The 16,101-nt window shown below is 38.9% G+C and overlaps 3 non-coding genes across 3 annotated transcripts; all 3 read right to left on the minus strand.

The window, feature by feature from the left end:
• Positions 1–7,355: 7,355 nt before the first annotated feature.
• Positions 7,356–7,477, minus strand: TRNAL-CAA (transfer RNA leucine (anticodon CAA)). The gene is made up of 2 exons: positions 7,440–7,477; positions 7,356–7,401 (listed from the first exon to the last, which is right to left on the minus strand). It is a non-coding gene; the product is annotated as a tRNA-Leu (tRNA).
• A 3,318-nt stretch (positions 7,478–10,795) lies between these two features.
• On the minus strand, positions 10,796–10,917 carry TRNAL-CAA (transfer RNA leucine (anticodon CAA)). Its single transcript has 2 exons — positions 10,880–10,917; positions 10,796–10,841 (listed from the first exon to the last, which is right to left on the minus strand). It is a non-coding gene; the product is annotated as a tRNA-Leu (tRNA).
• Positions 10,918–14,227: 3,310 nt separating this feature from the next.
• TRNAL-CAA (transfer RNA leucine (anticodon CAA)) lies at positions 14,228–14,349 on the minus strand. The gene is made up of 2 exons: positions 14,312–14,349; positions 14,228–14,273 (listed from the first exon to the last, which is right to left on the minus strand). It is a non-coding gene; the product is annotated as a tRNA-Leu (tRNA).
• Positions 14,350–16,101: the final 1,752 nt, after the last annotated feature.

The raw sequence follows: 16,101 nt of genomic DNA on the forward strand, positions 1-16,101 counted from the left end.
GCAATTTCATATCGCGATAAAAGAGATGTTGAGCATGCATTTTGTAGAATAAACCTTCTCTAAGAAATCACGATATTTAACTATGTCCTAACAATCAAAGAAGTAGTAATTTATATTTTTTAATTTTTAAATTATGTTCAATACACACGGATTTGATCTGCAAAATTGCAAATAAAATCGGTCTCATTTATAAATGTGAACAGTCTCTTCATCATCAATAATAGTAACACACCCGCTCAGAAAATTTATTATTCCTCGTTATCACATCTAGTCATTCATTGCCGCTGTGCCGATTGTTTACAGTACGTGTAAACATCGGAGGTGATCATAACCTCGTTTTCGGGAAGTTGAAAGATAAACCCATCGATAGATCAACGTATTTGCACCCACCCAGTATTCAACTTTGACAAGGCTGACTGGAAACCATTTCAAAGTAACCTGGAAAGTTTCCTATTCCCACTACATAGGTCACCTCGTTCCCTGATTCGTTAGATAACTACTACCGACGAATTTCACTGATGCAGTTTTAAAAAGCCCCAAAAAGAACAACGTAAACCTTTAAATATTACATAAACGCATAAAAAGAATACGTTTCAGAGAGACGCCGACTTACAATAACCATTAATCTCACACGGACACTTCTCTTCGACATGAAATTAATAAAGAAAACAATATCATTCAAGAACAAAAGCACTTAAACTGGCAATTATTTTCTTACTCCACCGATCACAAGAAAATGTAATTCCAAATTACCTTCGCAAAGAGAAAAGGCAATTTATTTTGATAAACCTATAAAACATGATCACACACAAACACGAAGAATAATCTCAGTTTTCGCAAAATATTTGCCACTTTTTTCCACCTAATCCGCATCTTCTACGTTAGGGGAATACTACGCTCAATATACTTGACAGATATATCGAAGACAACATTGATACCTTGCACTATCGATTCCCTGCACACAACTCTTTTACGATTTCAAATCACGCAAATACTCACATAGACAGACCCCACTAAATCGTCGAAATCTTAAATTAACATCAATTCACTTGGAAATAAATCAAACGGGGTGATGAAGTCCTAGTTGCAGTGATGAGACATTCCACCGAACTTCTTTCAAAATAATTCCATCTTATGCGTGTAACGTGCTTGTTACTTCAGCCTACTGCACATTCTAGTGAGAAACGACTATTGCAACAGTAATATCGAAAACAATTTCGGTACAAATAACCAAGATAACTTCAGACCGACCAGCTTCTCCTGTCTAATCGTCTTGCACCCATCCTACAATCCAATAATCTACTAGCTGAAACGTTTCCAGAAACAATCTTCAAACCGCTCATCAACTTGTAAGTCTTATTTCACAAACCGTATTTCAAGCGTTCAATAAAAACTATTTATCGTAGCTGTTTAGCAGACCTTGAAGAAAGCACTTAACTCCGTCTGACACAAATGCTTTAGATGTAACCTCACAAAACTGACTTTTCCCTCTTCAATCATTCATTAGGCTTTCGACAAACCAACGATTAGCATTTCTTAATAGCGACAAAAGTACTTAGGTAAAGTTAGCATCGAATTTGAAGAAAAGCATTAGAAAAGAACAACGTGAAATAAAACAAGTTGACCTCAAAATAAACAGTTTCTACAAACAACCTTCGATGGCGAATAGAAACAAAATTTACACGTACCATTGTGCGCAAAAAGGGAAGAGAAGTACGCAAAAGTATTGTCAGAAGTGGGATTCGAACCCACGCCTTCATTCGGAGACCAGAATACGCAATACCGTTATAATAACGGAAGGTTTTTTATACCTTGAGTCTGGCTTTTTTTTTTTTTTTTTTCTTTATTTATCCCACCTCAACGAGGGGGTATACACAGAAATACAACAAATAAAACACAAGTTAATGAATTAGCATGTAACAATAGCTCTATAGATTACCATGCTGAAAATTACCACAAAGTTAATAAAATTAAGGAAAAAGAAATAAAAGAGGTAATTGGAACAGCAGGTAATCCAACAAACATTATAAAGAACATTAACAAATAAGAAATCAATGGATCTTTCATTGGTAACAAAAATATAATGAAATAACAACTTATCTTAACAACGTACACAAGAAATAACCTTGGGCACCTTGGGTTACCAAGCTACCAACATAAGAATACACAGAATAAAAAACATTTAATGAGTTATGTAACAAAGATCTATGATAATGAAGATATATATGTCTCCGTGCACGCACTTTAAACATGGAAATTAAATGAATGACGCGATTTCGTGCCAAAGAAACTGAACGAGCAGAACATATAACCTGACGTGCCAAACTTGTAATTAAACGGAATATGTTCCAGCATCTCCTGGGTAACGAAGGATGAGATCCCACTAAGAGGCATCTCCTCCATACCCAGTTTGATATGGGACATCCAAAATAAAATGCCAATAATTTATATACATATGACCACAAGGGCTGTACAAAAGGACATTGGAAAAACAGATGGTCTATGGTTTCTGGCGCCTGGGAACAGAAAGTGCACAACCCTGTGGGATGTCTGTCCATATGTATCAGCTTGACATTTGTGGTAATCGCCCGCAACCAGAGTAAATAATCCACATCACAAACAAAAAAACCCACAAAAGAAGAATAAGCGTTTTACGAATGCGTTTCCAGTCTCCAGGAGGAACAATATCCCCAGTAGAATGGAGCAGGGAAATTAGTAGCGAGTGAAAACTGTAAATATCCCACCAGTTGCCGCACAGATAAACCTTGAAAATGAACTCGATTATCGGAGTGGTCCAGAAAATATAAATCCACAACACATGTGGACGACGGAAGAGGAGCCGGCTGGGTAGACAAAATCGGCAACCACTCCACAGGCAACGCCTCCTTGAGCATATGAAAATGTGAAAAAAATTGTGCGGGCATTGGCCAACGGGTCAGCGTCCGTACACATTTCAATCACTGCCCCCACCGGAAGAAAAGCAGGGAGCACCTCGTACATTAAATGACGGACCTGAACCAAACCTGCGTTAATAAATTAAGGAAAATGAAATGTTCGGTGGCGAACATCAACAATAGCCGGATTGAAAAACAAAGGTTCATCAAAAATTTGGGGGGAAAGAGGAGCTGGGACAATCCCTTTATCCCCAAGAAGAACCTTCCAGGCATGAAACATTTCCTGAATATAGAAAGGTAACGATTTCACAAAACGTGGCAAAATACGGCATTGAAGAATCCGAAAGCTTAAAGAGAGATTACCATAACAAGAAAAATCAGAAAGAAGTTGTCGCAAGGTGGAAGGACAAGAAGCATCCAAACAACGCTGCAACAACTTCAAACGGAATGCGAGTTTACGAGTGTTAACATCAACCAAGTTGATACCTCCACAATCATAACTCCGAATCAGAATACCTATGCCACTTTATGTATACCTCCCCGCCAAATAAAATCCAGTATACATTTGCGAAATCTAGCCTCAAACTGTCTTGGCAACGGGAGTATATTCAACGGGTACCATAACACCGATGCCACCAAGGAGTTCACCACAAGAGATTTACCTTTAGCGACAAAGAACGAAATCGCCACGACACCAAGACACGAGATACCCTGCGCAATACACCCTGCCACGTATCTTGCAGCATGACATCGAAATTAGAGTGGAAAACTATTCCCAAAATCCGAATAGGATCCTGGGAAATTCTCAACTCACCAAGGACGAAGTCTGCAGAAGAGGCCAAACACCCAACCCACAAACCCTGACTCTTGGTCCAGTTGATCTTCCCACCAGTAGCTTTGCCAAAAGTTTGGCAGACATCCAACACATGCGGCAAAGATTCGGCGTCTCGTAAGGTTAAGGTGGTATCATCAGCATGCTGATAAGTAAGTGAAGGCGTGGTGAGTAGCACATCACCACCAATACCAGTAATATGTACATTATGGACTAACATATTTCGTAACGGTTCGACACTGAGAACGTAAAGTAGAGAGACATGGGGCATCCTTGACGAATACCCCGAGTAATAGCAAAATCATTAGTGAGAAATCCATTAAACTTTACACAACTAGAAATAGAAGTATAGCAAAGACGAACCCAATGAACAAAAGTAGAACCAAAACCCATACGCAGAAGAAGTTGAAATAGATAGTCATAGGCCACCCGATCAAAAGCTTGCATCTGATCGAGCTTCAAAAAGATTCCACCCTGGCCGGTACGTGCTAAAGATTGCAATAGCAAAACGAGTGTTAATGGAGTATCAGCAACGTCCGTCCAGGTATACACCCGGATTGGTCATCTGAAACTAAACTGGAGATCACAGACGAAAGGCGACGAGCCAGCACTTTGGCCAAAAGCTTATAGTCAGTACAAAGCAATGTCAAAGGCCGGCTGTTAGCCGCCAACCGTCGATCCCCTTTCGGGATAGGAACAATTACCCCAGAACACATTGTACGGAGCAACTGTGGAGAGTGAAACAGTTGAGACAAGACAGATAAAAAAAGTCGTCAACAAAAGAGGGAGAAAATATTTGAAAAATTCGGAGGTAAAACCATCCAAACCAGGAGATTTGCCCAGCGGTAAACTGTCTAAAGCAGCGATAACTTCCGGAACCGTGAATGGAGCATCACAAATATTAGCTTGTTCACTGGAAAGAGTTCGATCAACAAATGAGAGAACTAAATCTATGTCTGCCTGCAGAACGATATCCTTAGAGTACAGTGCGGAATAATACTGATGTAAAACAGCAGCGATATCTTCCACACCGGACACCTCCACACCCCTATCAGTGAGCATGGATCTAAACTCAATTCTGCTTTGACGGACCTTTTCCATACGAAGAAAGTAAGACGTAGATCTCTCACCCTCCTCAAACCAACGAATATGAGATCGAATCCTCGCCCCCTCTATGGTATCGTGATCCAAAGTCTCCAATGCATCTTCAAGTTCATACAATTTGACCTTAGATCTACCAGGAAACGGGTCAGTTTTCGAAGCTCACGATTGATGGACGACTCAAGCTGACATTTGCGAGAACGGGATGCCCGCGCACGAAGAATCGAATAACGCTCGGTAAGTAAACGGAACGCGCATTTCAATTGTTCATACCATTTAATTTTATCAGTCCCATAAACTGACCAACTACTACTTCTGGCGATCAACAGCTTAATGGCTTTCACATATTCGGCATCCCTCAATAACTGGTTATTGAAGTGCCAGAAATTAGAACCTCTGACAATTGGTCGCAGAGTAAGGTCGAAGCCCAATAAAGCGTGATCTGTAGCAGGAAACCACAAGGTACGGAAACGTTGGACAGTCCCCTGCAAGGTAGAAGAAAGCAAAACCCTGTCAATACGTGACGACATCATCTCACCATTAACAAAACGCTTCCATGTGAAACCAGGTGTAGTCGGCGATATGAGTGAATGCGCATCAAGCAAATCAAACCTATTAAGAAACTGGACAAAAGCCGAACGGCTGGCGTCTCTGGTAGAAACGGACCGGAAATCGATCGCGTGCCACATCCACCACACAATTAAAATCTCCCACAACAAGCAATCCCGTGCAACCATCCAAACAATACTCCAAGTTTTGGAAAAATTCCTGTCGCTCGGAGATATCGCGAGGAGCGTACACAGATGATAACAGATAAGACAAAGACTCGAAACTGAATTTGACTGTCAGAACCCTACCCACCCCATCAGAAGAAACGAATGTAACATTATCACACAAAAAACTGCTGTACCAAGATGGTAACTTTCATCGGCCAGAAGTAGAATTATTAAAAAAAAACTACACCTGGCCAAAATTTCAGAACGACATCATAAAGTTATCAGTGAAAAACGTTTCTGTAAACAAACAACATCAAAATTAGTAACAAAGTAATCCAGGTAATAAGCCAGCTTACTAACATTACGCAACCCATTACAATTCAAAACTCCCACCCTTAGTAAATGTACCATGCTAAAGAGAAAGTAAAGGTACAAGAATTGAAAGGAAACTGTCACAAACACAAAAATAACAAGAATAAATGTAAAGATCTAAGCAAACATGCACAAAGTTCAAATAACAATAAATGACAGTCTTACACGAACTGAAACAAACAAACTGTCACAAAAAACACATTTAAGGCTGCGACACCGCCTTCGCCTTCGCCCGAGATATCCGTAGTATTGGCACGTCCGACACCCGTTTTCGTCCACTGCCCTTCTTAGAAGTGTCACCAGGAGACATTGCCACCACACTAGCATACCTCCAACGACGAGGAAGAGGCACCTCCACATCGCCGGCGGTACTCACACCACTAACCGGAAGTGGCGGGAAGTGACGATCAAAATTGCGATTTGCAGCAGGGGTGACTACTTGCCCGTTCCCTGGCCCCACCAGAAACCGTCGATCGTCGGCAGAAACATCGTCCACCACCCGATGGGTAGCTGCAGCCTTCTTTGAAAGGGGAATCTCCGAATCAACGCGTGGACAAACAGAAATGGTGTCAACATCATGAGGCACTGCACGAGAGGGAGCAGCCGTGTCTACTTCAGCGGCGTCACGAGAAGTAGTAGGCGTGGCCACTTCAGCGTCGTCACTAGAGGAAGTTCGAGGAACAAGCTTGGGACAACGTTGACGGACGTGTCCCTGCATATGACAATGTCGGCATATAAACTGGGGGCAATCTCGATATAGATGATCCGCCCCCAAACATAAATTACATACTTTTGACTGACGATCATGCTTCACTTTTACCATTACCGCCTTGCCCAAAGGATCAAAAACTTTTACTACGTACGGCAAAGAGATACACTTCTCACTAAAGCACACACGAACATGGCGTATACCTAAGTATATGCCCTGGTCCCTCTTCCACACAATAGGGCTTTTCACCTCACAATCATAATCTTTAAGTTTATTTAGAATAATATCATCGTCGATATATTCGGGTACGTCCATAAATGACACAGTAATAGTACGTTTAGTGACACCATTAGCCGAACAGTGCACACCATTTACAGTTAGACCAGCATCTATAGCCAGGTCCACATCGTCGGGAAGAACAAAAGTTACCTCATATCCACCGGGCGAGGAACTACGGCAGTGACCGAAGCAGCACCAAACGTAGAAATAACAGAATGGATAACGTCCCCATGGCTTGAAGTTGTCGTTTCCACAAAAACTGTACGACGCATAACTTCCATGACCTTCTTGGTTGATGAAGACATCGTCAAACAACTTGGAAAAATAAAAATCTAGCAAAAAAAAGAACTACACGCTCACTAGGCTTAGCTGTTAAATTTACACTAAGGCAATGAGGAGCTCGAAAAACACGTCTGTACTCGTTGACGAGAACCGGCGCTTTCCAAAAGTATTGTCAGAAGTGGGATTCGAACCCACGCCTCCATTCGGAGACCAGAATACGCAATACCGTTATAATAACGGAAGGTTTTTTATACCTTGAGTCTGGCGCCTTAGACCGCTCGGCCATCCTGACCTTGGAAAATGACGTTTTATATTTCGTATCTAAATAAAGAAAAACATAATTATCTTTCCTCTTCTTTCTCTGTTTTTTTTTTTTTATCTTTTCACAAATTTGTGGCTTTTATAGAGCTCTACAACCAATAATAAAATGTCACATTTGCTTTGAATACAAGCCCACACGAGAAAAGTTATTGAACAAAAACTGCTCAAATTTCACCGAACTATTTGCGCAAAGACACGTGACCTATCTGTCTAAAAGTTTTACTGCAGTTTTCAGTTATCTCTTATTCGGATTGAAGACGACTGATTTAGAGTATCAAAACCATAGAGTGAAAGGAATGGCAGATACATGAGTATTCGTTAGGCCAAGCAAACTAGATTACTAGCTTCTGGTTCGAGTTTTCAAAACAATCATACGGTCATTAGACATTGTCAGCTTCGAAGCATATATTCGATAAATTTTATGAAACTGTCCTTATTTAAGAGTGTTTAGCGTCACGTGATATTAACTTCAGCAGCTAGTGGAAATAGTGATGTCTTATCAGGCTTTACCGAGTGCATGCGGGTGATAACATGAATCCGTTACTATAGGTTCCGTGGCTCTTTCTGACAAGAAAGCCATTAACACATTTTTAGAAAGGTGAAAAAAAACTACCCAGCACGTATTCTAAAAACGCTGGTTGGTTCTGTAAAGTATAAGTATCTTCCGAGACATTAGGGTTTCGAACATGAAGCTGAGGTTGGTTACTACGACGTGTCACTGTCTTCTTTATTTACTTTCACCCACCACCGCGCCTCAAATTTTAGAAACGACGCGGCGTGGCTAACAAGTCAATGAATATTTGCTGAGAAATTCTTAACAATGCTATAACTACGAGTCTCACAACCATTTCTTATTCCATTTCTTCAAGTAACATGTTTTTGGCAGCAGCATTTTTTAACAACCAAGATGTTTCTATCCGAAATGAGTTTCTTGCGATTTTACTTGCTTTCGACAAGATGTTCCCGGCTCTATGGAGAATTATTCATCGGTTCCGTACAAGAAGGGAATAAATTGTTTTCTATGTCGTCGTTGTGAAATTTCACCCTATAGTCGTTAAACGGACCCGCTCAAAGTTGATAGTTTTGAAAACTCGAGTTACTCGGAAATTTAGCAATTGCGCATACCGTGTCACATAACACACACCAAAACATTGCAAAATGGCACCGCTTGCCACTACGTCCCACCAAACAAACAACCGGACGTCAATCTTCTTGAAACGGTAATTAAGCACAAAATGCATACAATTTACACTTCGAGACCTCGATTCAAACCATCGCGAATTTAACACTCCACGATCGTAGTATTCTACACAATTATAACATCCGCCACAAAAATATTACAAAACATTCTAGATCTCGCAATTTCTCATTCCATATGCAATTTCAAGATGTAAGAAGAAATCGGAGACGATCACAACCAAATTTCATTTAATGTAAACGTCAGCCCCAGTAACACAAACCCAACCCCACGACCACAACTTTATCGACTTCACTAATATAAACTGAAACAGTTTAAGGCAAACTACAGACTCGTGTTTTCTTTAGATTCGGTTAGAATCAAGCAATTTCATATCGCGATAAAAGAGATGTTGAGCATGCATTTTGTAGAAAAAACCTTCTCTAAGAAATCACGATATTTAACTATGTCCTAACAATCAAAGAAGTAGTAATTAATATTTTTTAATTTTTAAATTATGTTCAATACACACGGATTTGATCTGCAAAATTGCAAATAAAATCGGTCTCATTTATAAATGTGAACAGTCTCTTCATCATCAATAATAGTAACACACCCGCTCAGAAAATTTATTATTCCTCGTTATCACATCTAGTCATTCATTGCCGCTGTGCTGATTGTTTACAGTACGTGTAAACATCGGAGGTGATCATAACCTCGTTTTCGGGAAGTTGAAAGATAAACCCATCGATAGATCAACGTATTTGCACCCACCCAGTATTCAACTTTGACAAGGCTGACTGGAAACCATTTCAAAGTAACCTGGAAAGTTTCCTATTCCCACTACATAGGTCACCTCGTTCCCTGATTCGTTAGATAACTACTACCGACGAATTTCACTGATGCAGTTTTAAAAAGCCCAAAAAAGAACAACGTAAACCTTTAAATATTACATAAACGCATAAAAAGAATACGTTTCAGAGAGACGCCGACTTACAATAACCATTAATCTCACACGGACACTTCTCTTCGACATGAAATTAATAAAGAAAACAATATCATTGAAGAACAAAAGCACTTAAACTGGCAATTATTTTCTTACTCCACCGATCACAAGAAAATGTAATTCCAAATTACCTTCGCAAAGAGAAAAGGCAATTTATTTTGATAAACCTATAAAACATGATCACACACAAACACGAAGAATAATCTCAGTTTTTCGCAAAATATTTGCCACTTTTTTCCACCTAATCCGCATCTTCTACGTTAGGGGAATACTACGCTCAATATACTTGACAGATATATCGAAGACAACATTGATACCTTGCACTATCGATTCCCTGCACACAACTCTTTTACGATTTCAAATCACGCAAATACTCACATAGACAGACCCCACTAAATCGTCGAAATCTTAAATTAACATCAATTCACTTGGAAATAAATCAAACGGGGGTGATGAAGTCCTAGTTGCAGTGATGAGACATTCCACCGAACTTCTTTCAAAATAATTCCATCTTATGCGTGTAACGTGCTTGTTACTTCAGCCTACTGCACATTCTAGTGAGAAACGACTATTGCAACAGTAATATCGAAAACAATTTCGGTACAAATAACCAAGATAACTTCAGACCGACCAGCTTCTCCTGTCTAATCGTCTTGCACCCATCCTACAATCCAATAATCTACTAGCTGAAACGTTTCCAGAAACAATCTTCAAACCGCTCATCAACTTGTAAGTCTTATTTCACAAACCGTATTTCAAGCGTTCAATAAAACTATTTATCGTAGCTGTTTAGCAGACCTTGAAGAAAGCACTTAACTCCGTCTGACACAAATGCTTTAGATGTAACCTCACAAAACTGACTTTTCCCTCTTCAATCATTCATTAGGCTTTCGACAAACCAACGATTAGCATTTCTTAATAGCGACAAAAGTACTTAGGTAAAGTTAGCATCGAATTTGAAGAAAAGCATTAGAAAAGAACAACGTGAAATAAAACAAGTTGACCTCAAAATAAACAGTTTCTACAAACAACCTTCGATGGCGAATAGAAACAAAATTTACACGTACCATTGTGCGCAAGAAGGGAAGAGAAGTACGCAAAAGTATTGTCAGAAGTGGGATTCGAACCCACGCCTCCATTCGGAGACCAGAATACGCAATACCGTTATAATAACGGAAGGTTTTTTATACCTTGAGTCTGGCGCCTTAGACCGCTCGGCCATCCTGACCTTGGAAAATGACGTTTTATATTTCGTATCTAAATAAAGAAAAACATAATTATCTTTCCTCTTCTTCTCTTGTTTTTTTTTTTTATCTTTTCACAAATTTGTGGCTTTTATAGAGCTCTACAACCAATAATAAAATGTCACATTTGCTTTGAATACAAGCCCACACGAGAAAAGTTATTGAACAAAAACTGCTCAAATTTCACCGAACTATTTGCGCAAAGACACGTGACCTATCTGTCTAAAAGTTTTACTGCAGTTTTCAGTTATCTCTTATTCGGATTGAAGACGACTGATTTAGAGTATCAAAACCATAGAGTGAAAGGAATGGCAGATACATGAGTATTCGTTAGGCCAAGCAAACTAGATTACTAGCTTCTGGTTCGAGTTTTCAAAACAATCATACGGTCATTATACATTGTCAGCTTCGAAGCATATATTCGATAAATTTTATGAAACTGTCCTTATTTAAGAGTGTTTAGCGTCACGTGATATTAACTTCAGCAGCTAGTGGAAATAGTGATGTCTTATTAGGCTTTACCGAGTGCATGCGGGTGATAACATGAATCCGTTACTATAGGTTCCGTGGCTCTTCTGACAAGAAAGCCATTAACACATTTTTAGAAAGGTGAAAAAAAACTACCCAGCACGTATTCTAAAAACGCTGGTTGGTTCTGTAAAGTATAAGTATCTTCCGAGACATTAGGGTTTCGAACATGAAGCTGAGGTTGGTTACTACGACGTGTCACTGTCTTCTTTATTTACTTTCACCCACCACCGCGCCTCAAATTTTAGAAACGACGCGGCGTGGCTAACAAGTCAATGAATATTTGCTGAGAAATTCTTAACAATGCTATAACTACGAGTCTCACAACCATTTCTTATTCCATTTCTTCAAGTAACATGTTTTTGGCAGCAGCATTTTTTGACAACCAAGATGTTTCTATCCGAAATGAGTTTCTTGCGATTTTACTTGCTTTCGACAAGATGTTCCCGGCTCTATGGAGAATTATTCATCGGTTCCGTACAAGAAGGGAATAAATTGTTTTCTATGTCGTCGTTGTGAAATTTCACCCTATAGTCGTTAAACGGACCCGCTCAAAGTTGATAGTTTTGAAAACTCGAGTTACTCGGAAATTTAGCAATTGCGCATACCGTGTCACATAACACACACCAAAACATTGCAAAATGGCACCGCTTGCCACTACGTCCCACCAAACAAACAACCGGACGTCAATCTTCTTGAAACGGTAATTAAGCACAAAATGCATACAATTTACACTTCGAGACCTCGATTCAAACCATCGCGAATTTAACACTCCACGATCGTAGTATTCTACACAATTATAACATCCGCCACAAAAATATTACAAAACATTCTAGATCTCGCAATTTCTCATTCCATATGCAATTTCAAGATGTAAGAAGAAATCGGAGACGATCACAACCAAATTTCATTTAATGTAAACGTCAGCCCCAGTAACACAAACCCAACCCCACGACCACAACTTTATCGACTTCACTAATATAAACTGAAACAGTTTAAGGCAAACTACAGACTGTGTTTTCTTTAGATTCGGTTAGAATCAAGCAATTTCATATCGCGATAAAAGAGATGTTGAGCATGCATTTTGTAGAAAAAACCTTCTCTAAGAAATCACGATATTTAACTATGTCCCTAACAATCAAAGAAGTAGTAATTTATATTTTTTAATTTTAAATTATGTTCAATACACACGGATTTGATCTGCAAAATTGCAAATAAAATCGGTCTCATTTATAAATGTGAACAGTCTCTTCATCATCAATAATAGTAACACACCCGCTCAGAAAATTTATTATTCCTCGTTATCACATCTAGTCATTCATTGTTGCTGTGCCGATTGTTTACAGTACGTGTAAACATCGGAGGTGATCATAACCTCGTTTTCGGAAGTTGAAAGATAAACCCATCGATAGATCAACGTATTTGCACCCACCCAGTATTCAACTTTGACAAGGCTGACTGGAAACCATTTCAAAGTAACCTGGAAAGTTTCCTATTCCCACTACATAGGTCACCTCGTTCCCTGATTCGTTAGATAACTACTACCGACGAATTTCACTGATGCAGTTTTAAAAAGCCCCAAAAAGAACAACGTAAACCTTTAAATATTACATAAACGCATAAAAAGAATACGTTTCAGAGAGACGCCGACTTACAATAACCATTAATCTCACACGGACACTTCTCTTCGACATGAAATTAATAAAGAAAACAATATCATTGAAGAACAAAAGCACTTAAACTGGCAATTATTTTCTTACTCCACCGATCACAAGAAAATGTAATTCCAAATTACCTTCGCAAAGAGAAAAGGCAATTTATTTTGATAAACCTATAAAACATGATCACACACAAACACGAAGAATAATCTCAGTTTTTCGCAAAATATTTGCCACTTTTTTCCACCTAATCCGCATCTTCTACGTTAGGGGAATACTACGCTCAATATACTTGACAGATATATCGAAGACAACATTGATACCTTGCACTATCGATTCCCTGCACACAACTCTTTACGATTTCAAATCACGCAAATACTCACATAGACAGACCCCACTAAATCGTCGAAATCTTAAATTAACATCAATTCACTTGGAAATAAATCAAACGGGGTGATGAAGTCCTAGTTGCAGTGATGAGACATTCCACCGAACTTCTTTCAAAATAATTCCATCTTATGCGTGTAACGTGCTTGTTACTTCAGCCTACTGCACATTCTAGTGAGAAACGACTATTGCAACAGTAATATCGAAAACAATTTCGGTACAAATAACCAAGATAACTTCAGACCGACCAGCTTCTCCTGTCTAATCGTCTTGCACCCATCCTACAATCCAATAATCTACTAGCTGAAACGTTTCCAGAAACAATCTTCAAACCGCTCATCAACTTGTAAGTCTTATTTCACAAACCGTATTTCAAGCGTTCAATAAAAACTATTTATCGTAGCTGTTTAGCAGACCTTGAAGAAAGCACTTAACTCCGTCTGACACAAATGCTTTAGATGTAACCTCACAAAACTGACTTTTCCTCTTCAATCATTCATTAGGCTTTCGACAAACCAACGATTAGCATTTCTTAATAGCGACAAAAGTACTTAGGTAAAGTTAGCATCGAATTTGAAGAAGCATTAGAAAAGAACAACGTGAAATAAAACAAGTTGACCTCAAAATAAACAGTTTCTACAAACAACCTTCGATGGCGAATAGAAACAAAATTTACACGTAAAATTGTGCGCAAAAAGGGAAGAGAAGTACGCAAAAGTATTGTCAGAAGTGGGATTCGAACCCACGCCTCCATTCGGAGACCAGAATACGCAATACCGTTATAATAACGGAAGGTTTTTTATACCTTGAGTCTGGCGCCTTAGACCGCTCGGCCATCCTGACCTTGGAAAATGACGTTTTATATTTCGTATCTAAATAAAGAAAACATAATTATCTTTCCTCTTCTTCTCTGTTTTTTTTTTTATCTTTTCACAAATTTGTGGTTTTATAGAGCTCTACAACCAATAATAAAATGTCACATTTGCTTTGAATACAAGCCCACACGAGAAAAGTTATTGAACAAAAACTGCTCAAATTTCACCGAACTATTTGCGCAAAGACACGTGACCTATCTGTCTAAAAGTTTTACTGCAGTTTTCAGTTATCTCTTATTCGGATTGAAGACGACTGATTTAGAGTATCAAAACCATAGAGTGAAAGGAATGGCAGATACATGAGTATTCGTTAGGCAAGCAAACTAGATTACTAGCTTCTGGTTCTGAGTTTTCAAAACAATCATACGGTCATTATACATTGTCAGCTTCGAAGCATATATTCGATAAATTTTATGAAACTGTCCTTATTTAAGAGTGTTTAGCGTCACGTGATATTAACTTCAGCAGCTAGTGGAAATAGTGATGTCTTATTAGGCTTTACCGAGTGCATGCGGGTGATAACATGAATCCGTTACTATAGGTTCCGTGGCTCTTTCTGACAAGAAAGCCATTAACACATTTTAGAAAGGTGAAAAAAACTACCCAGCACGTATTCTAAAAAACGCTGGTTGGTTCTGTAAAGTATAAGTATCTTCCGAGACATTAGGGTTTCGAACATGAAGCTGAGGTTGGTTACGACGTGTCACTGTCTTCTTTATTTACTTTCACCCACCACCGCGCCTCAAATTTTAGAAACGACGCGGCGTGGCTAACAAGTCAATGAATATTTGCTGAGAAATTCTTAACAATGCTATAACTACGAGTCTCACAACCATTTCTTATTCCATTTCTTCAAGTAACATGTTTTGGCAGCAGCATTTTTAACAACCAAGATGTTTCTATCCGAAATGAGTTTCTTGCGATTTTACTTGCTTTCGACAAGATGTTCCTGGCTCTATGGAGAATTATTCATCGGTTCCGTACAAGAAGGGAATAAATTGTTTTCTATGTCGTCGTTGTGAAATTTCACCCTATAGTCGTTAAACGGACCCGCTCAAAGTTGATAGTTTTGAAAACTCGAGTTACTCGGAAATTTAGCAATTGCGCATACCGTGTCACATAACACACCAAAACATTGCAAAATGGCACCGCTTGCCACTACGTCCCACCAAACAAACAACCGGACGTCAATCTTCTTGAAACGGTAATTAAGCACAAAATGCATACAATTTACACTTCGAGACCTCGATTCAAACCATCGCGAATTTAACACTCCACGATCGTAGTATTCTACACAATTATAACATCCGCCACAAAATATTACAAAACATTCTAGATCTCGCAATTTCTCATTCCATATGCAATTTCAAGATGTAAGAAGAAATCGGAGACGATCACAACCAAATTTCATTTAATGTAAACGTCAGCCCCAGTAACACAAACCCAACCCCACGACCACAACTTTATCGACTCTCACTAATATAAACTGAAACAGTTTAAGGCAAACTACAGACTCTGTGTTTTCTTTAGATTCGGTTAGAATCAAGCAATTTCATATCGCGATAAAGAGATGTTGAGCATGCATTTTGTAGAAAAACCTTCTCTAAGAAATCACGATATTTAACTATGTCCAACAATCAAAGAAGTAGTAATTTATATTACTTAATTTTTTAAATTATGTTCATACACACGGATTTGATCTGCAAAATTGCAAATAAAA

Source organism: Tachypleus tridentatus, chromosome 8, assembly GCF_004210375.1.
Source record: "Tachypleus tridentatus isolate NWPU-2018 chromosome 8, ASM421037v1, whole genome shotgun sequence".
Lineage (NCBI taxonomy): Eukaryota > Metazoa > Arthropoda > Merostomata > Xiphosura > Limulidae > Tachypleus > Tachypleus tridentatus.